Here is a 27,853-nt window from a genome sequence, read left to right on the forward strand (position 1 = left end):
TTGATAGTGAATTCCGGATTATAATAGGCCTCTCTAAGGGGATTCAGATGGGCCTTTAAGACTTGGTATTAGAAAAATAGTCTGGCGGATTAGAAATTTTTTATTTTTATTTATTTTTATTTTATTTTTTATATGTCGGGTATTTTTTTTGAACATTAATGTTTAATTTTTTATATTTTTTGTTAAGTAAAAATCATTATTTTTTTTTATTTTTATTTTTTGCATGTTGAGAGTTTTTTAAAACATTCATATTTAATATTTTTATATTTTTTATATTTATTTTATTATTTTATATTTATTTTATATAAAAATAATTTAACAATCAGACCAACGACTACTATCAAAAACAAATACAAGTTTACTTCACCCTTTCACTATTAATCTTCTTTTCTATCGGTGGAAACAAACGGGGCGCAGAGGTAGTGCGATTCTGAGTTGAAAAACAGAGAGAGAGAGAGAGAGAGAAATAGTTCTCTCCTATGGAGGGAGGGACAAGAGAGAACTTTTTTCTGTAACGGTCACATTTGGATCTGGGTCTCTACCTCTAAGCTCCATCCTTCAATGGACAATCCATCGCTAGGTCCTGCCAACTTCTGTACCCAAACAGATGCTTTGCTTCGAAAGAATTTGGCTTACCAGGTCTCTCTCTCTCTCTCTCTCTCAATCAATCAATTTTTTTACCCGAAAATGTGATAAATCTATTGGGAGATTTGAATGTTTGGTTGAAACCCCAAAATGTGGTGAATTCATGATGATACTCGCTTAAATTCATTAATAATCTTCAATTATTTTTCATTGCTTTTAGATTTTTAAAAATTGTTTGGGATTTTGATATGGGCGATTCTACAAAAATGCTTGTTTGGTATTGTTTTTATTTTCATTTTTGTTTTTTTGGAAATCTACTATTTTGAAAAAATTTCTTGAATCAACTCACCGTTTAAGAAACACAATTTTTTCAAATTATTTTTCCTACATATATCTGGATATTCTCAATGTTTTTTTTTTCTTTTAAACTTTTTTTGTCATTGAAATTCTCATGATATTAGGCCTTTTAAAAATATATATATATAACGTGTCAACTTGTGCGCATTTTGATTAGTTTCAGGGCTTGAAATTAACAACCGGACAAACTTTCAGTGGCTCTTGGGATGACCTGAACTCGAGACCTTGGATTTTATTCTCAAGTCTTCACGGCTCGGCCAATCTTGGTGTTTTTTCATGAAATTAGGCTTGATAACATCATTTCTGGATATTCTCAATGTTTTCTATTGAATTCTCATGAAATTAGGCTTGATAGCATCATTTCTGGTTATAAAATTTGGCAACTTTTAAATTATTCTGTTGCAGATATGTCTTGTTGTTGAGATTGTTTTCTGTGTTTTTGAGTTTTTTTTTTTTCCAGAAACGAAACTAGAAGGCAAACTGTTGGCTCATCTCCTTCCCATTTTTCCTGTGTGTATTGCTTGCTGTTATCAATTATTATGCGAGAAAATATTTTAAGGGAAAGGGGCTAAACCTAGAACCATTCCCACCTGGGTATGTCTGCCCCGCCATTGACATGGACAGAGACACCCGATGCAACATCCCTAGCCCACCTGAAAACCCTCCAATGTTGCAAATTCCACTTCCCAATGATCGCGCAACAAGAAATCCTTTTACACCATTTGAAGACTTGCCAGATGAGTCATGCAAGAAGACCAATTCATGTCCTGCAACTATTCTTCTTACTGGGAATAACAAAACCCTTGGATTAGGTAATCCTACTCTCTCTCTCTTCAACAGCAGACATCTATCTGAATTCTGATGTTTTGGTAATAATCAATATCTGAATGTGTTCTAATCTTGATCCTTTAATTTTTGATAGATTTGGGTGGTCGCTTTTTCCCAAGGTCTTCTATTTTTAAATCACCTGTCGTAAATACTTTACCCAATGGTGTATTTGTAAGTTTTCTTTTTATTTAATTAATTCCTTTGTTCTTAATTTTTAAGGTTCCATTTGGATGTATGAATTTCAATAGAAAAATTTGAGGTTAAACTTTATAAAAATTGTAGAAGAGTTAGCTATTATGGATAGATTGAGCAGCCCTTAAATGCAATAATCATCCATATCTCAACTACCATAATTAAATTTGAGCTATTCTTCTTGAATGATTAGTAAGGCAACCCAACATCTTTCTTTCTTAGTCATTAGCGCTCCAAATGTTTTTTATTTTTTATTTTTGATTCTCTTGTTGTTGCATACTTATTTATTTATTTATAATATCAGTTCTGCTCCTACTGCGAGTAGTGAAATTATTTCAGGGAACAGTTTCCAAGCCTGCACAGACAATGTTCGTTGATCCAGCTTTATTGGTTCCCTTTCCTATCTATATCCTTCAACCTACATGCAGTCCAAGCGATGTAGTTTTGATTCCCACTGGAAAACGAACAGCGATGCGTATTGCTCCACAATTCTTTATTAATTTATTTATTTTAGGAAAGCATTTCCCTTTATTTTATCTTCTTTTAAATTCCTGTCATATAAGTTTCAAGTTCGCATCTATATCATGCATACATGGACACAAGTCACAGAATCCACGTGTTACAGCCACACTGACAAAGCCTGGCTAGAGAAAATAGGACTTCGACTTATCTTTGGGTAACATATCTAGTAAAGAAAGCTTCCATTTTTGCATTCTGCCTAAGAGATTTGTGTCTTTTTAGTCAAATCCTACCATCTGTTTCATCATGAAATTCTTCTGCACGATCACTAAACTTCTGGAAACTCACAAATTAAAGAGTCACTAGAAAGTGTGTTTGTTTTGTTGTTCATTTGGGAGATTCTAAAAATGTAAGTGGTACTCACTTGATGTAGGGTGGACTAGTTGACAAATGGACCCATGTTAAGTACTGTTTTGGTTATTAACTTGGAAAGGTTTTTGTCTAATTCTTCCTCCCTCCCTCCCTCCCTTTCTCTCTCTAGTGATACAATGTCTTCAGGGTTTGAATTTGTGGCGAAATAGATCTAATGAGATCAATGATGAGCTTTTTAAGGGTTACTGGAATGGTAATTCAGAGAAGAGGACCAATGAAATAGTAGCAGGTTGGTTTACTGGATACTCTTCATGGTTTTTGCAAGATAAATAATTGTATTCTCAATTACCTCATTTGGCCTTTAATTTTTCACAGCCTATGATTTCTTGAACTCGAGCAACAAAAACTTTAATGTGAATATATGGTACAATTCTACCATGAGCGATCCTGCAGATAATGGGGAGTATGTAGTGGCGCGGGTTTCTCGCCTAGTGAATTTGGTATCTTTTCTAAGCTTCTCAATCTATTTCCAGATTGCAGTGGTTGCAATGTGACGTGTTGGGAAGCTCAAATTCCAAACCTATTTGTCTTTGCCTCCTTGACCTGTTTTTCTCGGATATAAATGTATCTATCATGCACACAATACAATAAGTGGTATACAAAGGAGTATTATTTTTCGACTGAATTCTTTTATGTTGCCACTACTTTTGTTATTTGCTTGGCAAATGCCTATGAAAATAGAAAAAATATACAAATATTGTATGTAGAAAGATGTGGTGGAATTGAGAGCTATCAAATAGCTTAACGTTGGAACTTGGAACTATAAATAGTGACAAGTAAAAAAAGGGGTCGGTAAACAAAACCCTACATGCGCATAAAAAAAACTTTATTCATGCGTACTGCATCAAAGAGGTGAAACAAAGCTCCTATAACATGATTTTTTTATTTTTAAATTAAAGTTCTGTTTATTACTTTGTATATCATTACTCTTTATTTAACATTAGTATGGTCAAGAAAACATAAATCATAGGGTGCACTTTCCTGTACGTCTCTTCAATTTTTGGCAGTCCTAGAATTCATCATAGCTTCCAAGTTTTGCCCTTGTAGGAGCCTTTCCTTTCCTCATTGGTACAAACTTAAGGAGGAGAATGTTTTGAGTGGTCGGGGCTCTTTCTCTATTGGGGTTGAGTTTGGTGCTGTCATTCAGATTTTTGCCATGTTTTTATTTTATTAAAAAGTCAGGTCCTACCATTCGTAGTTTTTGCTAAAATAGTAAAATGTATTGCTCTCAAAAAACTCGGTTTGTTTTAAAGAAATTTAACCTTTTGATTCCTCAAACATTTTAAAAGTATTCCAACCGTCAAATCTTTTTTTATAAGATGATATGTCATCTTTGAATGTGACTCATCAGATAATAGTCTCACATCCTTACAAAATGTTAATCTTCATGGCTAAATACTGCTGACAGGTTCATGTCTGCATGGGCCATGTTTGCAGTAAAATCGTGCCCTCTCTACAGGCAATCAGGTCCAAATTCCAATCATGCTCTCCAAGTTTTTGATGAGAAGGGTCTACTTTTTAAAGCTTCATCTTCCTCTGTGTCCCTCCCCATTCCACTTTTTAAACTTCCAAACAAGGGAAAGCTAAAACTCGCCTATAGAGGTGGGTTTTGTCTATAGTCATCAAAAGTATATACAATGCTATCTCAAGATTCTCTAGTTAATTTAATATTGTGGAGGAAAACAATTTCTTTTTTTCTTGTCACATGCCTTTGTTCTGATGTACCTTGATTAGTTTAGTTCCGTACTAGAATATGGTTTCCTTAAGATGCATTTCATTGTTAGTTAGCACTGTAGGGCTTTTTTTTTCTTCTTTCCCCCCACATGACATTAAATCTCCGCTTGCTGGGTTCATGAATGTTTTGTTTGTGTATATTTAACTGTATTAAATGTCCAACTATGAGAAAAGCTTCAAACAACCAATAAGGGCAGATACTGACTTTCACCATGCATAAATATACAGGCCTCCAATGCCTACCTTGAGTTTCTGCGTGGGCCTGGTGTCAAGATTCTATTTGATTTTGTCAAAGAAATGCCCCAGCATCCAACCATTAGTGGAGGGTTTGATATTTCTTATATTGTTAGTACACTCTTCTTTACATGGGTCATTCTACAACTATATCCGGTAAGCATTTAAATGGTCTGCCAGACTAGGAATTTTTTTAGTGAATTGTTTTGAGTCTTGCATGTTCTACTTTATTGCTAAAAATCTATCCATTCTATCAAATTATACTTGACAAGGCTTTTATTTTAACAATTTCATTAGATTTTGTTTTTCTTTATCCTGACTGTGAGATCATGATTTGAATATTCTAGCACAAAGAAAACTGAAGCCACCAAGATAGGTGAGACAAAGACATAATTGAGATTTTCCTGCAGATATGCCCCATAAAAAATAAAAGAAAGTGTAAAAAATTGAAATGAATATATCTGCTGAAAGTTTGAAATAAATGCATCCTAAAAATTGTCTACATATTGGAGGTGTATGGGACTGAGTGTAGTCATCTTATCATGAATGTGAGTGACTATTCCGTATCAAAAAACTGTTCTTTAGCAAAATCAATCTTCATAAACTGATGCTTTGTGATGATTAATTTGGTGATTAAACGGTCTTAGATATGTTCTTGTTTCTTTCTTGGTGTCGTTTATATCTATGTTTATTCCCAAGTTTTCAGCAACAAACTCTTGAAATATTTCCTATGATCAATAATGTTAGGCATTGGCTAATGACATTGACAGCTTCTTTTTTGAGGAAAATGGTCCCCTCCTATTCGTATCTCCGTTTTAGTTTCCTTGTATCAGCTTTATGCTATTTATTTTTCCGATTATTTTATGTTATGCATCTCTTGTTTTTTGATGTAGGTTATGTTGACATCTCTGGTTTATGAGAAGCAAGAGAATTTACGTATCATGATGAAAATGCATGGGCTTGGCGATGGCCCTTATTGGATGATTTCTTACATTTATTTCCTTGTCATATCTTTAGCTTACATGTTATGTTTTGTGCTATCCTGCTCAATTCTTGGTAATAATACTGAAAATTAACAATTTTCTTCCTGACTTGTATTTGATATGCCTCAGTACATCTTGCTTCATTGCAGATATAAAATTCTTTGAAGCCAATGACTACAGTTTGCAATTCGTGTTTTATTGTGTCTATCTCAATTTGCAAATTGCCTTTTCTTTTCTTGCTGCTGGAATTTTCTCAAAAGTGAAGACTGCTTCAGGTTTGTATCTCAAGTTATTGATGTTTGTTAGAGTAATGAGTTGAATTCCTCCTCACTTCCAAAAAAAAAAAAAAAAATGAGTAACATGAGTGGTCTGATGATAATTTTGATGATTACAGTCATAGCATATGCAATGGTCTTTGGAACTGGGCTCCTTGGATCCTTTTATTTTGGGAAAAAAGTTGATGATTCAGCTTTCTCAAGTAAGTAGAAGAAATATCGGAAATAGAGCTTTTATTAGTCTATAATGAATGTTGTATGCTTTTGCTCATTTCTTCTTCCTCTTATTTATTTATTTATTTGCTACCTTTTCTTTTCTTTTCTTCTCTTTTTTTGGATAAATAATAGAACTTCGTTGAAAAAGCATCAAGATAATGCAAAAAATATAAGAAACTATAAAAGAAAATTAAACACGCCTAACCAATTACATCATCCAAAAAATGCAAGAATGCAAACAAATTCGGATCAACTCTACTCTTTAACCAACTATGCAAAGTAACTAAAAGCCGATTGTCCAACCACGACATAGAATGATGAATTTCTTGAAAAGTTCACCTATTCCTCTCCAACCAAACCAACCACATTAGACAGAACGGCACCAACGACCACACTCGTCGCTGCCGCCACCCAACTCGAGCCCTTCTCCAACTCCACAACATCTCCCAAACCCCCTTTTGCTGAACCCAAATAATCCCAAACAACGAACAAATCAACCCCCAAAGATGCGAAGCAACAGAACAATGAAGAAATAAATGATCAACCAACTCCGCAGCAGCACAACACATACAATACCAAGTAACTAACACATGCCCTTGATGTACCAAGTTATCAATTGTAAGGTTCCGACCTAAAGTGGTCATCCACAAGAACACCATCTTAGAAGGAATGTGAGGCACCCAGATACTCCTCTAGGGAAATTCACCCACCACCTCCCCCACCAAACTTTGATATAAGGATCAAACCGAGAACTGGCCTTTAGCATCCACCACATTTCAAACCACCATATCTTCCCCCATACCCAAAATTCCCAAACCATACAAAAAACTGAGCAACTCCCTCAACTGACAAACCTTCCAAACTTGAACTTGGCGTCGAAACTGAATATCCCAAACCACTACATCCCTTCCCCCCAAACAAGAAGCAACAGTGGCTTCTCTATCCCGAGCAATGCCAAAGATCAAAGGGAACCGTACCTCTAATACAACCTCCACACACCATCTATTCTTCCAAAAGTGGACCTTCTCCCTTGTCCCTACTCGAAAATCCACCCTATCCCAAAACTCTCCCCTTCCCAACCAAATCCCTTTCCATAAATCCACCCACGAGATCTCATCACATCCTTCGGTTGCCAATCCCCTTCATCCACCCAAACTTGGAAGCCACTACCCTGCGCCATAACCGATCCTACTCCCCTACAAACTGCACAATGCCCTATTAAAACTGCACCAAACTCCGCATCCCTAAACCACCCACTTTCTTTGGACAACAATTCCGCCCCCCCAATCAACCAAGTGATATCTGAAATCCTCCCCAACACTCCCCCATAAGAAATCCCTCTGAAGTTTCTCTAACTGCCTAGCCACAGAAACTGGAATATCATGCAATAACATAAAATATGTTGAAATGCTGCTCAACACACTTTCCATCAATGTCAACCGTTCACCTTTCGATAGATATTTCCTTTTCCATCCTGCCAAACGACGTTACACCCGTTCCACCACCCTATCCCATACCCCTTTCGCCTTAAAACTAGCACCCAACAGCAACCCCAAATAAGTCACCGGTAAAGACGCCACCTTACATCCCAGAATCGTTGCCAATGTGGACATCCTCCTAACCTCCCCAACCGGGATCAATTGTGACTTGCTCAAATTAACCCGTAAACTCGAAACTGCCTCAAAACAAAGCAACACACATCGTAGGTACCTTAGCTGCTCCACATCCGCATATAATAAATGAGACACACCAATGACAATCCTAGATGGCAAATGCACACTAAAACCTTCCAACGAACCTCCATGCATAGCCTTGGATAACAGTCTATTAAATGCCTCCATAACCAAAATAAACAGCAAAAGAGATAGAGGATCCCCCTGCTGAAGATCCCGAAAAGTCGGAAAGAAACCCGCCAGTGAACCATTCACCAGAACTGACATCTGCACCGTGGATACACAAAATTCCATCCATTGACACCACTTAGCCCCAAAACCCATCTGATTCATAATGTAAAGAAGAAATTCCCAATTTACATTATCATAGGCTTTCTCAATATCCAACTTGCATATCAAACCAGGCCACCCTTGCCGAATTTGAGCATCAACACACTCATTGGCCACCAAAACTGCATCCAAAATTTGCCGTCCCCCTACAAATGCGTCACGACCCAAACCCGCTCTTATAGGTTTAGCGTTGTAACCGGCTAGTAATCCTTAGATTACCAAAGGCCTCATAACATAATAATGTATAATTAGGGGCTGCGGAAGTAATTACATATAATGTATATATAGTCCATCGAGCTGTGAAGACATACATGGAATAGATAATCTTAAACTTTTACAAATATGTGAGTGACGTCAAAAAATACAGTATTTACACGTCACTTCATGTACATAAAAACAGAGAAACTTGTTCAGGGAGCAAAAGAACAATATCTTATACAATCATAACAACACAGCCACTAGACTTGACTTAATCTGGAACCTCCTTGAGAGGCGCAAAGGTAGGCTGACAAAAACTGAGACGCCAGGTCCTTAACTTTGAGCCTGGTCATGTGCCTGATTACCTACATACATAATATAAATAGTGAGCGGGAGCCCAGTGAATAATAACAGAATAAAGGGGTTAAATGAATGATGCCCCATGACTAAGCTAGTTCACATTTGTATTCTTATTCAAATCATATGCAGAATTCAGAATTTATGCTTGATCATACATGGTTTATCCATTAGCGCTAATAGATTATATACAGAGCATCATAGATTATACTTGTCAGTTCCATAAAGGAACCTCTGGCCGAGTACGGATAACTTGTCAGTTCCATAAAGGAACCTCCGGACTGAGGACGGATAACTTGTTAGTTCCATAAAGGAACCTCCAGTCGGGTATAGATAACTTGTCAGTTTCATAAGGAACCTCCAGTCCGGGAACAGATAACATACTTATCATAAATACTTATCGAAAATTGGACAATCATTCATAACATTTCATAAAATAGATCTTATTCATAGACAGAAAATAATTTAACTTGAACATAACTTTACTAAGTTATTACTCACAAATAACCAGTGGCTCCAAATAGACGAGTAGAGTAGGCAATTCGTTTAACTTGAGGCCTGTGACCTACATAACATGACAGATACATACATTGGAACACATGCTCGGATTGTACATAACTTATTTCATTTCCTAGCCTTTATCCTCATCACAGTGTGTCTTGATTTTGGCCTAGGAATGCCTAGGATGGAATGAGGATGCAAAAATTGTACTTGAAAATATTTTTCAAAACTTGCTGAAAATAGGGTCTACGCTCGAGCGTGGCTTTCCTCGCTGGAGCGGACATGCAAAATGTGAGGGTCCGCTCGAGCGCAACTTCCTTTGCTCGAGTAGTTTGCAAACTTGAAAAAGTACTGGTTGTTTGCTTTTCCCACTTGACGCTCGCTTGAGCGTAAGAGACATGCCCTCGCTCGAGTGCAACTGTTGTCGCTCGAGCGTGCTACAAAACGTAAGAACTTCTGAGAGCATGCATTTTACGCTCAAGCCAGCCCTTTGTCACTCGAGCGGAAGTGTGAGACACAGAATGGTCGCTCGAGCGTGGAATCCGTCGCTCGAGCGCGGAAGCAGAATTCTGAAATTTCTAGAATTGCTTCCAAGCTTCAAAACTCAATCTTAAAACATCAAAGCTCAATTTTTTTGGGCCAAAACTTGAGGGAACACTTAGAAACTCATAAAACATCATGAATTAAGGATCATTTCAAGAAATCATGGCCCAATAGCTTGCCAATTGTGCAAAAAATTCAACTTAAAATTTATGAATGTTCCATGAACATGACATGCATGAATTTCTTTGAACTTAATCTTCTCAAACATGATCAAATGCTACAAAATAACATGAAACTTGATGATTTCCCAAAATTAAGGTGAATTCAAGACATGCATGAGGGAATTCTTGGAAATTAACTCAAAATATGAGAAAATATGCATGCATGCATGGTATGGCTCAATACTTTTCATTTCTAACCCAATTCTTACATTAATCAACTCAAATCTCTAGAGTTCATGTCTTACACTTCATAGTTGTCCAAACAAAGGGTTGGATTCTTACCTAAACTTGTCTAGATGAGAGCTAGAAGTTTGATCCTTGAGTTCCTAAGTCCAAATTCACAAGTTCTCTAGCAATCTCAATAATTTGGGCTCAACTTCTCTTCTCTCTCCCTCTTTCACGTTGGTTGTGTGTGTGTGAGCTCAAAATGTGTTGACATGAGGGAAAAGAGTGAGTAGGAGTACACAAGAAGCCTTATATAGGCTTGTCTAATGGTAGATAATTAAGGCACCATTTGACAATGCAAATTGGGACTATTTTAGCCACTACGGGACAAAAGAGGCTAAAGTAGCCAAATGGAGACAAAAGCCACTGCAATTGATTGGCAACAACCCACTTCAAGGTAAATTTACCAAACTCCCCCCAACTCCCCCCAAATGAAAAACGACAAATAAAAACAAGTTAATGTATACAAATAAAAATAAAAATGACAAAAACGTAAATTAAAAAAAAAAGAACCACAAAAATACGCCTCATCCACAAAAAAAAAAAAAAAAATTAAAAACAGAAATTAGCATTTGCCATGTAATTTAAAAAAAAATGAAAACCCATTTTTGAAAAATAAAAACAAATTAATGTATACAAATAAAAAAAAGTGACAAAAACGTAAATGGAAAAAAAAGAACCACAAAAATACGCCTCATCCAAAAATTAGCATTTTCCACGTCATTTAAAAAAAACATAAAAAATCCTTTTCCAAAAACAAAAAACAAATTAAAACAAAAAAACAAAAAAAACCGAAATTATCATTTTTCAAGTCATTTGAAAAAAAAAAAAAAACATAATAAAGCCTTTTCCAACAAAAAAAACAAATAAAAAACAACAAAAAAACACATTAAAATGAAACTGAAATAAGCATTGTCAACGTCATTTAAAATTAAAAAACAAGAAAAAACCTTTTCAAAAAAAAAAAAAATTTAAACAAAATAAAAAGTCAATAAAATGAAACCGAAATTAGCAGTTTCCACGTCATTTCAAAAAAAAAAAAAAAATGAAAAAGCCTTTTCCAAAATAAAAAAAAACAAATTAATATATATATATATATATATATAAAAGAAGACAACAACATAACACCCAAATTTACATTTTCAACGTCATGTTAAAAAAAACAAAACATAAAAAAGCTTTTTCCAAACCCCCCCAAAAAAAAGCAAATTGAAAACAATAAAAAAAAAATGACAAAAACGTAAATGAAAAAAAAAGAACCACAAAAATACGCCTCATCCAACCCAAAAAAAAAAAAAAAAAAAATTAAAAACAGAAATTAGCAGTTGCCACGTAATTTTAAAATAAATAAAACACATGAAAAATCATTTTTGAAAAATAAAAACAAATTAATGTATACAAATAAAAATAAAAATGAGAAAAACGTAAATTAAAAAAAAAAGAACATCAAAAATACGCCTCATCCAAAAAAAAAAAAAAATTAAAAACAGAAATTAGCATCTGCCACGTAATTTTAAAATAAATAAAACACATGAAAAATCATTTTTGAAAAATAAAAACAAATTAATGTATACAAATAAAAATAAAAATGAGAAAAACGTAAATTAAAAAAAAAAGAACATCAAAAATACGCCTCATCCAAAAAAAAAAAAATTAAAAACAGAAATTAGCATCTGCCACGTAATTTAAAAATAAATAAAACACATGAAAAATCATTTTTGAAAAATAAAAACAAATTAATGTATACAAATAAAAATAAAAATGACAAAAACGTAAATTAAAAAAAAAGAACCGGAAAAATACACCTCATCCAAAAAAAAAAAAATTAAAAACAGAAATTACCATTTGTCACGTAATTTACAAATAAATAAAACACATGAAAACCCATTTTTGAAAAATAAAAACAAATTATTGTATACCAAGAAAAATAAATAAGACAAAAACGTAAATTAAAGAAAAAGAACAAATTAATGTATACAAAAAGAAAAATGACAAAAACATAAATTAAAAAAAAAAACCATAAAAATACGTCTAATCCCCCCCCTCCAAAAAAAAAATAAAAAAAAAAATAAAAATCCGCACCAATGATGCTGACGTGGAGGATGTATGGCAAGGAATAAAAATAAAAAAAATCACTTCAAGGGCAGTTTGGTCATACACCATGAAGACACCTCACCAAAAAGTCAAAAAAGCCAAAAAGTCAAAAAGCCCTTCCCAAACCAGCTTTTTTAGCCCCAGGTTAAATTAGCCAAAAAAGTCAAAAAGCCAACCCACTTCCCAAACGGAGGCTAAGACTAATCAAATGAGCCATTAAATTAATCTAATTTAATCGTTCTGAACCGAATTTCAATTGGACCAACATTAAAATTCTAAAAATTTTAAATAACACGCAAATCAAATCAATTTCTGAATCGGATGCCGATAAGGCTTTCAATTCGCAAACCGAATAAAAACATGAACATATCTTTCTACGTTAAACAGATATAAACACAAATAGAACAACACATGGTACAAATTTTCACGTTAATTTCTTGTTAGGCATAATTAAGCATGGATTAACGTTAATCATGGGTCGGGATTGTTACAAAATGCATTCTGAGACTCAGACACCACGTTTTGCAACACCTCTCAAAGCCTGTTCACCAAAACTTTTGCTAGCAACTTATACACACTCCCAAGCTAGGCTTGAAATCCTTTACATCCTCAACACCCCTTTATTCGGGATCAAAGCTAAAAAGGTCACATTAAAAATCCTCTCATACTGTTCGGTAGTGAAAAAATCCTCAGCCATTGCCATAACATCCTTCTTAACCACACTCCAGCAATGTTGGAAGAAAGCCATAGTAAATCCGTCTGGACCTGGAGCCTTGTCACCACACATGGTCTTCAGAGCTTCAAACACCTCCCCTTCCGTAAAAGCCTGCTCCAACCCCTCCTTATCCCCTGCAGAAATAACATCAAACATAACTCCATCCAGACTCGGCCTCCAATCCCCTTCCTGAGCTCGAAAAAGCCTCTGATAGAAACCCACAATACCCCCCCATAATCTCTTCATCCATAAGCAAGTCTCTTGTATCCTCCTGCATCCTCTCCAACCCCTCCTTATCCCCTGCAGAAATAACATCAAACATAACTCCATCCAGACTCGGCCTCCAATCCCCTTCCTGAGCTCGAAAAAGCCTCTGATAGAAACCCACAATACCCCCCAATAATCTCTTCATCCATAAGCAAGTCTCTTCACTTAGAAAATATGAAGAAGAAGAACTCCGAAAATATGAGGAAGAAGGAATATATTTCAGTTATATTCAAAACTTCTTATCTTACAAGACCAAATGACACTCCTTATATAGGAGATATTACAAACATCATCATAACCCATTATATGCCACTTACATATTATATATTACCACTATCTACCACTATCATATTATATACATGCCACTATCTACCACCAACACCACTATCATATTCTATACATGCCACTATCTACAACCAACACCACTATCATATTCTATACATACCACTATCTACCACCAACACCACTATCATATTCTATACATGCCACTATCTACCACCAACACCACTATCATATTATATGCATGAACACAATTTCCAGCACTCCCCCTCAAGCTGGTTTGAAGATATCTTCCATAGCCAGCTTGCTAGTCAGCTTATCAAATTGCTTCTTGTGTAGTCCCTTCGTTAGCACATCAGCTAATTGTTCACCTGTTGGAAGGTAGGTCATACAGATTATGCCAGCATTGATTTTCTCCTTGATGAAATGTTTATCCACTTCTATATGTTTGGTGCGATCATGTAGAACTGGATTATGAGCTATAGATATAGCTGCTTTGTTGTCACAATAGACCTTCATAGGTGTCGGGTGAGAAAGCTTTAATTCTTCAAGAATTCTTTTAATCCACATTACTTCACAGATTCCATGGGCAACAGCTCTGAACTCTGCTTCTGCACTACTTCTAGCTACCACATTCTGTTTTTTACTCCGCCAAGTAACTAGGTTCCCACCTACAAAGGAGCAGTATCCGGATGTTGATCTCCTGTCTGTAACACTTCCTGCCCAGTCTGCATCTGTGTATATTTCAACTTGAAGATGTCCATGTTTCTTGAATAGTAAGCCTCTCCCTGGAGTTCCTTTCAAATATCTTAAGATCTTATAAACGGCCTTAAAGTGCTCTGCCCCTGGTGAGTGCATGAACTGACTTACCATGCTGACTGCAAAGGCAATATCAGGCCGCGTATGAGACAAGTAAATCAATTTCCCTACAAGTCGCTGATATTGTTTTCTCTCTTTGACTTCTTCAGCCTTAGCAGCTTGTAACTTCAAGTTAGGCTCGATCGGAGTCTCCGCCATCTTACAACCAAGCATACCTGTTTCTCCAAGGAGATCAAGAACATATTTTCTCTGATTAACGAATATACCTTCCTTGGATCTTGCAAATTCCATTCCGAGGAAATACTTGAGGGCTCCCAGATCCTTAATGTGAAATTCTTTTGCGAGTTTCTCTTTGAGGGCTGCTAACTCTGCTTCATCATTACCAGTTAAAATGATGTCATCAACATAAACAATCAAAATTGCAATTTTACTGTTTTTTGAATGTTTATAAAATATTGTGTGATCTGCTTGACTCTGCGAGAAGCCACAACTGATAACTGCCTTCCCAAAGCGTTCAAACCACGCTCTTGGTGATTGTTTGAGTCCGTATAATGACTGGTTCAATCTGCATACTCTGTCACTTCCAAGTCTCTGCTCAAATCCCGGCGGTAGGCTCATGAACACCTCCTCTTCAAGATCACCATTGAGAAATGCATTTTTAATGTCAAGTTGATGTAGAGGCCAATCTGAATTTACTGCAAGAGATAACAGTACTCTGATGGAATTTATTTTAGCAACAGGAGCAAACGTCTCCTGATAGTCGATCCCATAAGTTTGAGTGAAGCCTTTAGCTACCAGTCTCGCCTTGTATCGCTCAACGCTTCCATCTGCGTTACATTTTATCGTAAACACCCATTTACACCCAACTGTTTTCTTGTCTTTGGGTAGATCAACTATCTCCCAAGTACCACTTCTCCTTAAAGCATTCATCTCCTCCATGACTGCTAATTTCCAATTCGGATCATCCAATGCTTCCTGTATATTCCTTGGAACAAACAAGTGTGAAATCCTAGATGTGAAAGCTCTATGGTTTTTAGACAGTCTTTGATAGGAGAGGTAATTTGCAATAGGATGTTTAATGCAATTTCGGACACCTTTCCTAATTGCTATAGGTACATCAAGGTCGGAAATAGAAGGAATAGGATTACCTAAAATTTCGATGCCAGAACTCGGGTGGACATTCGGGTCATTAGGATGGACATTCGGGTCATTATTCCTCAGATGAAATCGCTTCCTAGTATAAACCTGAAGCTCAGGATTTAGATCATTTTGTAGTACTTCTCCCCCTAAACAAGAGATTGAACTGGTACTATTAAAGCTCTGAGCTTTTTTATTACTAACAGGTACTTCATCAAAGTAGTAAAGACCTTCAAGCATCCTAGCACGCCCAATCATCATCCCCGAGTTCTGGTCTTGAAATTCACAATGGGATTCAAAAAATGTAACACGACAATTAGAATCCTTAGATAGTTTACTGACAGACAAAAGGTTACAGGCTAAGTTGGGGACGTGAAGAACAGCATTGAGATTAATTTTCTCAGTTAGTTTAATAAATCCTTTTCCTGCAATAGGTGAAAAACTACCATCGGCTATTCTGATTTTGTCATGACCAGAACAAGGGAAATAGGTACTAAATAAATGGGAAAAACTAGTCATGTGATCGGAGGCACCGGAATCTATGATCCACGGAGAGAAGTTTAGGCAAGAGAAGGCTTTAGGATTTCTACCTGTTTGTGCCAACAAAACATTAGGAGTACCGGTTGAGGAGTTGGATTTTATCAGCTTTAAGAGTTGATCAATCTGCTCTTTGTTGAAGGGACCTGAATCGGCTTCATTAGCGGTAGGAAAGCCACGATTCTTCTCTCCTTGTTTGCTGCTTTTCCAGTTGACAGGTTTGCCATGAATCTTCCAACACGTTTCGCGTGTATGGCGAGGCTTGTTGCAAAAATCACACCAGACCCGTGGCTTATCATCAAACCTGCGCTGGTAATTTGCAGCCTTGTTGGCCGCAGCATCGCTAATTAAAGCAGAAATTTCAATTGATTCACCATTACCTTTTTTCTTAAGCATGACGCTCCTTCGGCTCTCTTCCCTTCTGACTTCAGCAAATACTTCGCCAATGGATGGGAGAGGAGGTCTGCCAATAATTCTTCCTCGCACTTCATCGAACTCAATGTTGAGGCCGGCAAGAAACTTGTAAATACGGCTGTCTTCCACAGTTTTCTTGTGGTGGTTGCAGTTGTCAACCGATTTCCATTCGTATGTGTTGAAGATGTCAAGATCCTGCCACAACCTTTTCAACGAATTGAAATATTTGGTGACGGAATCATCTCCTTGACGAATCTCTCCCAACTTCAAAGTTAATTCGAAAACTTGAGATTGATTTCCTAGGTCAGAATACATCTGACTAACATTATCCCACAATTCTTGTGCAGTAGTATAGCACATGTAATTAGAGCTTATATCCTCCTCCATGGAATTGACCAACCATGTCATAACCATGGAGTTTTCAGCGTCCCAATTGTCGAACAACGGATCATTAACAGCAGGAGCCTTCTTGTCACCAGTGATGTAACCGATCTTTCCTTGCCCACGGATATACATCCGGACAGATTGTGACCAGCGGAGAAAATTATCACCATTTAGGCGGATGGTGGTGATTTGGACAGAGTGAGAGTTGGACGTTTTCACCGGAATGGCAGCGGCAGGGGTTGAAGTGGTTCCGGACGTGACTTCCGACATGGCTATGACGGTTTTAGGGCTGCTGTTTTTTTTGTTGCTCTGATACCAACTTAGAAAATATGAAGAAGAAGAACTCCGAAAATATGAGGAAGAAGGAATATATTTCAGTTATATTCAAAACTTCTTATCTTACAAGACCAAATGACACTCCTTATATAGGAGATATTACAAACATCATCATAACCCATTATATGCCACTTACATATTATATATTACCACTATCTACCACTATCATATTATATACATGCCACTATCTACCACCAACACCACTATCATATTCTATACATGCCACTATCTACAACCAACACCACTATCATATTCTATACATACCACTATCTACCACCAACACCACTATCATATTCTATACATGCCACTATCTACCACCAACACCACTATCATATTATATGCATGAACACAATTTCCAGCATCTTCTATCCTCCTGCATCCTCACAATCTGGTTGGCCCTCCAGTAACCATTTGCCGTTCTGTGAAAAAACTTAGGATTCCGATCTCCATCTTTTAGCCACAAATATTGAGATTTTTATCTAAAACAAATCTCTTCCATCCGAGCTATATGAATATAATCTTGCCTAGCCGCCTCCCTTCTAGCAACGTCCCCGTCTAGGAGCCCGCTAGAGACCTCTTGCTCATCCAAGGACTGAAGAAGACCCAACACTTCCGCTTTCTAAACCTCCACATGGCAAAAAATCTCTTTATTCCACTGTTTCAAGTCTCCTTTCAGCAACTTTAATTTCTGAGCAAACATGCAACTAGGGGTTCCATTGACCACATAATTATTCCACCACCCATGGACCTTGTCCAAAAAACCCTCAGACTGCAACCACATGTTCTAAAATGCCAAATTTTGGGTCATGCAATTAAAACTTGTTTCGTAGATGATAAATTCATTTTTGTTACTCTTTCCAATGGGAGAAATTTGCTGCATAAGTAATTTGATACCATTAAAGGCATGAAATAAGTTTCTATGTGCTTTTTCTGTCCAACTGCTGGTTTTCCATTCCCAAGGTAAGAAGAGAAGCCATTGTGTGTTCTTTTATGAACAAATGCGATGCTCCAAATTAGTAATATAGGGACGACTCAACAATAATGGCATTTGGGAAACGCTACTGAGATTTTATGTTATATGACTTCCATTGTTGGAGCAGTGTTTCAATACATCAAATACGTTGTTATGTTGTTGGTCGGGAGAATGGTATCTGCTTATTGGTTCTTTTGGGGCTGTTTGGTACAACTTATATGAGCTGCTTATAGCTTTTTTTTTTTATTTTTTATTTTGGGAGTCTATGTCAGACTGTTTGGTGCAACTTCAGCTTTCAACTTAGTAGGCAAAATAGCTTAAATAAGCTAAAAATAGCTGATTATCTGGAAGTTGGAGGAGGGGTGTTTTTGTCCTCTGTTTTCTGATTATTAGTTTTCAGCTTACAAAAACTGCACCAAAAAAGCTTTTGGCTTTTGATTTCTTTGTGTTTTATGTTTGCCTCCAATTTGTCTTAAGGTTTATGCTTTTCTGTGGAATCTATTCATCACAAGATTGATATTTCGTTGTTGTAGGAGGCTGGATTGCTGTTATGGAATTATATCCTGGCTTGGCTCTATATCGTATGTTATATGAGTTTTCAGAATATGCCATACAGGGAAGTGATACGAACGCAGGCGGGATGAAATGGAAAGATCTGAATGATAGCACTAATGGCATGAAAGAACTCTTGATAATCATGGTTGTGGAATGGTTTGTGTTACTTTTTGTCGCATATTACATAGATCAAGTTATATCATCAGGAAGCGGTGTTAGAAAGAGTCCTCTATTTCTCTTGCGAAAGTTCCAAGGGCAGCCTTTTTCATCTTCCGGAAAAACTAGTTTGATTAGTGATGGATCTAGAGATTCTGATCAAGCGGAGAAAGCTGATGTTGCTCGAGAGGTAACTTTTTTAATTCTTGTTATTTATTCATAAAAGAGCTTTGTAAACGTAGCGTCTATTTGTTCCCCATGCAAGTGTGATACATATTGTTCCCATCACTCGCACATCGTTTATTTGAAAACTTATTAGACAAGATTATCCTAATTTTGCATCAAAGCAATCTAATGATTTCATTTCTAATTATTATTTTTATTTGTATCCTTTGGGATGGGATCGTCAATCATGGTCTTCACCATCCAAAACAGTGATGCAGAGGATCGTTCCATTTGCGTGTGTCTATCGAAAAAAGTGATTTCTATGTGGCACTTCTGTTGAATTTCACTATTGCATGTTAGCAAAATTTGTCACAGTAGGAATGTAAAGTTTATGAATCTTTGTATTGTTTTGTACCTTGTATTGGTTTCTGTTGATTTTGGATCAGGTTTCTCTCACTCTCATGATGTGCTTCATGTAAGTGCATGATTGATTATTTCACCTCAACATTTTATTTTTGGTTAATTTTAATTTTTAATTTATTTTTGATAGAGAGAAAAGGTTGAACAATTGCTAACTGAACCAGACCCGAATTACGCCATCATTTGTGATGACCTGAAGAAAGTGTATCCGGCAGTGGATGGAAACCCTCCCAAATTAGCAGTGAGAGGGTTGTCTCTAGCTTTGCCTTGAGGGGAATGTTTTGGTATGCTCGGCCCCAATGGTGCAGGCAAAACCTCATTTATCAAGATGGTCAGTATAAAAAACCGCTCTTTAAATAATATGTAGACATTTTTTTAAAATATTCTGTCCTCGTCAAATATTTCTGAGAGATTTTTAGGTCCAAATTCTGTTACTAATCAAGGTAGCTTCATAGTTGCGATCTCTTCAGCTCTTGCTTTATATAAGATCCTCGATAATGTTGAACCAAGCTTCATTGGGTCTTTTATGTCTTTGTTCTTCTCTTACAATATTTGAAATAGATTTGGTCTGCTGACATGACCTTGTCGGCAGATGATCGGACTGACAGAGCCAAGCTCTGGCACAGCATATGTTCAGGGCTTGGATATGAGTACTGATATGGATAGAATATATAACAGCATGGGTGTATGTCCGCAGCACGAGTAAGGTTGAAGTGTCTAAACTCTGTAAGCTGTTTCCATTGCTTCTTTTTTCGCAGTCGAGAAATTCTCAATTTTTTTTTTTTTTTCTTTCAATTTCTTGAACAATTATTCAGCTTGCTCTGGGAAACACTTACAGCGAGGGAGCACCTACTTTTCTATGGAAGGCTTAAGAATCTTAAAGGTTCTGCGTTAAACCAAGTAAGTCAATGCACCCTTCACTTTTGAGATTATCATGCTAAGATCCATTTCCATTTGAGAACAAACTGATGATTAATAGAGAACAGGAAGTTGTATTTGGAGGGTTGCCAGGCCCCTCCATAGGTTAATGGACTTTTTCGTTGAGAATGGTAAAAATGATTTAATCATTTGTTAGGATATGAACTTAATGTCCAATGGCCATTTTACTTCACTGAAGTTTGGGAGACTTAGCTTATATCATGATTTATAGAAAGCCAGAAAGCTTAGGTTGTATTTGGATGGCAACAAGATTATGGGCTCGAAGCAAATTTATGGATTAATATGGTTACATGTTGTTCTTGTTATGGAATGGTGGCGATTTGGGTATCAAAGTAACAAGCAATAATCAATGGGAAATAAACACTAGCACACACAAATACTCAAATGATTTACTTGGTTCAGCTTATAGCATACATCCATGGATAAAATGGATATTTGATTGGCAACCAGTACAGGTTTATGGGAAGTGTCGAATTGTATGAAGAAACTGGTGACTGAAAAAAAGTGGTGCTCTGGGTTTGCACACGGACAGAGCAAGAGAGGAGAGGGTGAGATGAGTGAGCATGGGAAGTATGTACAATTTCAGGGCTTAGGTTTTTAGTTATTTTATATCTCATATTTGTAATCTCCACTATTTTCTAGTCTATGAAGCATGGGTATGGATAGGAGTATTGGTACGGGTACGATACGAGTACGTCGATACGATAAAATTCAAAAAAAGTAGGGTACGAGTACGGCTTGGCATGCTTGTAAAAAAATAGTTATTTTTAATTTAGAGTAATGCATAAATTAATTAAATGCTTTAATTTGTTAAGATCCTCCATACAATTAACATTTAATGCCAAAAGTAAAAGTATCAATCAAAATTAAATGTCAATATATTAAATAACTTATAAATCATAGTTTAATTTTAAAAACATGCTAAACATAAAACTAAAAATAAAAAAGAAGTTTAGTGAAATGAGTTTTATCTCTGTAGTAAAAGAAAATATTGTTTCAACTGAGGTACGGTACGACTTGGGTATATAGTAAGTACGTCTGGGTACGCCTACCATACGAGGTACCATATACCGGTAAGTATCCGGTACGGGTATGGCATGTTTTTCAAAATACCCATACTTCATATCTAGTGTATCATCTTTGTTGCCCATGGACGTAGGCATAGTTGTGCTGAGCTGAACCACTTACATCTTTGTGTATTTTTCTTGTGTGTATTTTTTTGGTGGTCCTCTTGAGGAGACAAGTTTTGACGTATTATTATCCTTTCCTATTCTGTTGGTGCAGGCAGTGGAAGAATCTCTTAAGGGCGTCAATCTACATAGTGGAGGAGTTGCATAAGGAAGCTGGAAAATACAGTGGGGGTATGAAAAGGAGGCTTAGTGTTGCCATTTCACTGATTGGAGATCCCAAAGTATGTCTTTATCATCATGTTTACCTAGGCTATTCAAATCTTTTTTGATATGGATTTGTATCCCCAACATGCTAATATATCGATATTTTTGAAAATTTTTGTAAGGTTGTCTACATGGATGAACCAAGTACCGGATTGGATCCAGATTCAAGAAATGAATTGTGGAATGTTGTAATGAAGGCAGAGAGGGATAGAGCAATTCTTCTCACTAGTACTCTCTCTCTCTCTCTCTCACTAGTTTCTTTCTCACTAGTTTTGAACTTGGTCTTAATTGTTTTCCCCATACAATTTCACTGATATAGCTCAATGGTTTCAGCACATTCCATGGAAGAGGCAGAACATCTCTGTGACCGACTAGGAATATTTGTGGATGGCAGTTTGCAGTGCATAGGAAATGCAAAACAGGTAATGCTTGTAGTATTTTCATTTGTCTAGTGGAGTTCTCCTAAATGCTTCTAGTGTGGTAAAATGTGCAATATCCTTGACATGGTGATGGCATATATAAAGATAAAATCTTCTTTGCCAATGTAATAATAAAAGGGCAAAATACATTTGTAGTCCCCGTTCTTTGTCCCTTGTGTCAATTTGCTCATTGTAATTCCAATTGACTCGAGTTTGCCTTCGAATTTTTTGATTTCATCTCAATTTGGTCCAATCAATAACGGGTGTTAGGTTTTTGACGGAAAATGAAAATGTGCACCTCATGTGCCATATTTCTTTTCTAGGGGCAAAATGGTATATTTACTACAACTGCCCATCTTCCCCATACTTGGAAACTTGCTGCCATTGCTACCACCAGCCACTACCAACCCTGAATCCCCAGCATCACCCTCCCACAACTCCCAGCCCCGCCACTATCAACAACCAAAAAAACTGTAAAATAAATTGATGTATTATTGATTGATGTATAGATATGTTACAATGATTCCTATATATAGAAGAGTAGGTGGTAGTAGGTGGTAGGTGGAGTAGGTGAAGTGGAGGTGGTAGTGGTGTAGTGGGTTAGGTTTAGTGGAGTAGGTGAAGTGGAGGTGATAGTGGTGTAGTGGGTTAGGTTTAGTGGAGTAGGTGAGGTGGTAGTGGTGTAGTGGGTGGATTTTAACAGCCCCCCGCAAACTCAAGGGGGATAGGAACTAACCAACTTGAGTTTGGAGAGAGTAACAAAACAAGAAAATACATAAAAATAAAAGAGGATAGGAGACACTGTATGGTCGTGTCAGACCATTGGTGAAGACACTGGATGGTGGTGTCATAACGTTGTAGAGGACACTGTATGGGGGTGTCATAACGTTGTAGAGGACACTGTATGGTAGTGTCATAACGGTGTAGAGGACACTGGATGGCGGTGTCAGACCGATGTAGAAGACAGTTTATGGGGTCATGTCGGACCGTTGTAGCAGACAATGTTGTGACAGTTTACGGAGTCTTGCTGGATCCTTGTAGAAACTAACCGAAATCAATGTCGGGACAGTTTACAGAGTCTTGTCGGACCCATGAAGGAGCTAACCGGAATCAATGTCGGGACAGTTTACAGAGTCTTGTCGGACCCTTGAAGGAGCTAACCGGAATCAATGTCGGGACAGTTTACAGAGTCTTGTCGGACCCCTAAAAAGTCGCACCCTCAAAAGGTGTGCCCAATCTTTCAAAAGGCGTGCTATCAAAAGGCGTGCCCAATCCATAAAAAGACGTGCCATCAAAATGCGTGCCCAATCCATAAAAAGGCGTGCCATTAAAAGTTGCGCCCTTAAAAGGCGCGCCCACTTCATCAAAAGTCGTGCCCGACAGAAAGCGTCGAGCCATCAAAAGGTGAGCCGGAGACGCGGCGAGGCACGTGAGCGACAGAGCGGCGTGTCGGCCGCGTCGTCTGTGTCAATATAAACCAATGCGGAGGCGGAGGAAACCAAACCAGACTGAAACCTCTGAACTTGTTATTCTGAAACAATCTGTAAATACTCTGTATCCAACCCTTCTCGGAAACACTCAGCAACCTAAAAAACATGGCCTCTTCTTCCCGTTCAGCTACCCAGAATATGGCCTCTTCATCCCGTGGTCTACTCACTCTCTTTCCCGACCTCAATGAGTTAACAAGAGAGAGAACTGGTGCGGTGGCCAGTGAACCTCAACCAAACACCTCTGTGTTTGCTCCGTTGAACTTTCCGATGCGGTCGGTGGAGTAAAAAATGGCGGTGCAAACTGATATTGAGGCCAATCAGTATACTCTGAAGTCATGTGTGGAAACCATGACTGCGGTCACAAACTTGTTGCACCGGCTGCAGAGTAGGACAAATGAGGTGCAGCAGTTAAACGCCCAACTGGCTCTGCTCCAGCGCATGTATAAGAATGCGCGAGCAGAGATAAGTGTGCTAAAGGAGGAAAACAAGGAGCTGAAGCGGAAGGCCACCGTGATGTTCCGATTTGGAGGTCCGCCATATGCTGCAGTGGAGGAGTATGGGGGAGTGAACGTGCTCGGCGGCGTGGAAAACACGGAGGCAGCACCGTCAAGGGCCGCTCAGGACGGAGGCAAGAAGAAGAGGCCGGCGGCAGAGTAGAGAAGAAAAATGCCACTGTTCCGATTTGTGTTGGTTTTGTTTTGTTTTGTGTTTTTTGTTTTTTTTGTTTTTTTTTTTTTTTTGTTGTTGTGGTGTAAAATGGTGATCGGGCTTGATCCCGATATGAAAAAATGACAAGTTTGTGGAATGAAAACCGAGTTGGTTGGGAATGGATTTTTTTTTTTTTTTTTTTTGATTACGAAAAAAAAAGGAAGATAAAATAAAATAAATAAAAGGAAAGTGGGGGTAATTGGAATCAGTAAGATTTGTTTTTTTTGTTTGTTTGTTTGTTTGTTTTTTTTTTTTTTTTTTTTTGTGAAAAATGGAACACAAGAAAGATAAGATAAATAAATAAAGGTATTCCTTTTGGTGGTGAGGGAGTCGGTGAGTGGGGTGCAAAAGGTGAAAGAAGATAGGTTAGAAAGTTGACAAAATGGTGGGTGTCCTTGTGTGGAGAGAGAGAGAGTGTGAAAAGTATGTTTTCAAACTGCCAAAAAAGAGGAGAGAAAATAATAATAATAATTATTATTATTATAAAATAAGTAAAAAGTTGCTAGAGATATGGTGAGGCTCTCATGCTCTCTAATAATATCCAAGTTGAATAGCCGAAGGCCCAGTCGCCGACGAAGTTCCCTGGCAAGTCTCTCAAGCAAAGGTCGTGGAGGAAGCTCAGCAACCATGGGGTCCAGATCTGCATCATCAGCAGATGCTGCAGCACAAGAAACCCTTGGAAAGCGGAATACCCCAGTATTTGTTGATAGCTCACGTTTACTAACATCAGGTAAAGAGAAGCGCCTGACAACCTTAATAGCTTCCCCAACGATGTAAACCTTGAAGAGAACACCTCCATGGTTAACAAACTCCTGTAGAACAAGTGGAGGTTCAAGTATCTGGAGGGAGTATTGATCATATGCTAGTGACAATTCATGTGACTTTGCACTTCCATCGACAACCAAAGGCTTTGCAACAAGAGGTAGCATCAATCCAGCTCTGTTAACTGCATCGGGGATAGATGATGGGTCTTTTTTTTGATAACTAATTGCCTCGGAACAACCCAAGAATGCATTTTTGGTAACAGAGATATTGAAGGCTGGTTTGGTTGCTAAGCAATGGGTGGCAAACCAGAAGGAGGAAGTGGCTTCATCAGCCATTGAATAGAGTGAATGACTTGCACGGCTTCGAAAATGCGAGATTCTGACGGGTCGGCCCTTTTTGCAGAAAAGACAGAGAGAGAGGCCTTGGTCTTAGCTCATGTGTGTTGGTGGAGGTGACCAAGATGGATGATGGTGATGATGCTCTGATCTTGAAGGTGAATGTTGAATTGGGTTTAGTGGCAGCGGAGTCAAGGTATGTGTAGAGGTCCGGCGGGCGGCCAAGGCGAGGCTGCCGCCCGCAGGTGAAGCAAAATTACTAGCTTCTTAACCTTGCTCTGATACTATGTAAAATAAATTGATGTATTATTGATTGATGTATAGATATGTTACAATGATTCCTATATATAGAAAAGTAGGTGGTAGTAGGTGGTAGGTGGAGTAGGTGAAGTGGAGGTGGTAGTGGTGTAGTGGGTTAGGTTTAGTGGAGTAGGTGAAGTGGAGGTGATAGTGGTGTAGTGGGTTAGGTTTAGTGGAGTAGGTGAGGTGGTAGTGGTGTAGTGGGTGGATTTTAACATAAAACATCAAAGCTCGATTTTTTTGGGCCAAAACTTGAGGGAACACTTAGAAACCACTGGCAACTACCTTCCAAGCCCACCTGAGATTAGCACCACAACCATTGAAACCAACCTCCACATCTGTGAGAGAGAGAGAGAGATCAGCCATCGTCCCTGCAACAAAACCCACCACCGCCATTGAAACCCACAACCTAAAGGTGAAGGAGACTTTGTATCCCACAGAAACTGTATCTCCTACAATCCACAATGAGGGTGAGTATTAACTCCAAAGGACTCAAACAGCTGTAGCCCTCTCTTAGATGATCTATTTTCATTTTTGGTAATTTTGTACACCAATAACAGAAAATCTTTTGTGCCAGACACAACTTTGGTCATAATTATATAAAAATTCCTATTTTTTTTTTTAAAACTCCTTTTAGGTACATGTATGAGCTACTTAAACAGGCTTTTGTGCATATTTATTCTTCAAACGTGTAACTGGCAGTTGAAGGCCAGATACGGGGGCTCTTACGTGTTCACTATTACAACACCATCAAACTATGAGCAAGAAGTGGACAGCATGGTACGTCGTCTCTTCCCGAGTGCAAACAAGACATACCACATATCAGGAACCCAGAAGTTTGTGCCCAAACATGAGGTCAGAATTGCAGATGTGTTCCAAGCAGTTGATGAGGCCAAGAACAGGTTCACAGTTCAGGCACGGGGACTTGTTGATACTACTTTGGAGGATGTCTTCATCAAGGTTTCACGCGGGGTCTAGGTGTTCAATGTTGCATGATTCATATAACAGGCAATTTTTTTTTTGAAAGGACGAGGTGTCCCTCAAGTTGGCGTGCTCAATTTGGGGCACAATTTTGACCCCTTTTTCGGTAGTAGTCCATTTCATTTTCATAACACTTCGGCTTCCTTCAACCCTTTGGCACCATCCCTGTGGTATGAAAACAGCAGACTACTGTCATCATGCACGCTCTTCCATGAAAAATTGAAGCTCACTGAGCTTTGTGAGTGAAACTTAGAAGCCCACTTTGATGTTCTTCTTTGCTATTGGAGCCTGAGTGTGTCAACAAAGTCAGCTGCCTTGACAGCTTGATCATCAAAACGTTCATCTTCACCTTCACCAGCACCATAAGCAGAATGGTTTGCACCAATGTCTACATCAATTGTCAACACACCATTCTATGGAGACAAGTTTGATAGAAGCTCACAACATGATCGCAGGACTAGCTCTTGGATGGTTGCAACAAATGGAAAGGGATTGCAAAGAGGAACACAACACAAAGCACAGAGAGAGAGAGAGAGAGAGAGAGAGAGAGAGAGAGAGCATACTTATTTTTTTGACCTGGCATAAGGCAATCAACAATTTGTATACTTGCTCTTTGCTTCTTTCCTTTGTCATATTTTTTTGGGAGTTAGAAGGAATGCCAAAGAGGCTTTTTTTTTTTGGTGAGATGGCAGATAGAACCATTGATTCATGGAATGCCATAATTTCTTTTTTTGGGGATAAGGGTATGGGATTAAATTATGTCCTGGTCAACCCTTAATTTGGATGTAAAGCGGACTTTTAGATGAGAAGAGTCCTAGATATCCCCATATTAGGGATTATATATAGAGTCCCATGAGAGGAATACAAAATAGTAGATTAAAGGTGTCTACGCCCTTACGTTTTTCAGCAGGCTAGCACGCCCCCAAAC

The 27,853-nt window shown here is 37.7% G+C and overlaps 1 pseudogene across 1 annotated transcript; it reads left to right on the forward strand.

Moving 5' to 3' along the window:
- The first annotated feature begins 402 nt into the window (after positions 1-402).
- Positions 403-27,120, forward strand: LOC114301583 (ABC transporter A family member 12-like; annotated as a pseudogene). The gene is made up of 17 exons (XR_014356287.1): positions 403-639; positions 1,403-1,754; positions 1,865-1,941; positions 2,302-2,437; positions 2,963-3,082; positions 3,169-3,293; positions 4,816-4,977; positions 5,715-6,079; positions 6,199-6,282; positions 18,832-19,199; positions 19,725-19,925; positions 20,187-20,296; positions 20,410-20,494; positions 21,818-21,944; positions 22,050-22,155; positions 22,261-22,349; positions 26,647-27,120. The product of XR_014356287.1 is annotated as an ABC transporter A family member 12-like (transcript).
- Positions 27,121-27,853: the final 733 nt, after the last annotated feature.

The sequence above is a fragment of the Camellia sinensis genome, chromosome 15 (genome assembly GCF_055761805.1).
Source record: "Camellia sinensis isolate YWXY chromosome 15, ASM5576180v1, whole genome shotgun sequence".
Lineage (NCBI taxonomy): Eukaryota > Viridiplantae > Streptophyta > Magnoliopsida > Ericales > Theaceae > Camellia > Camellia sinensis.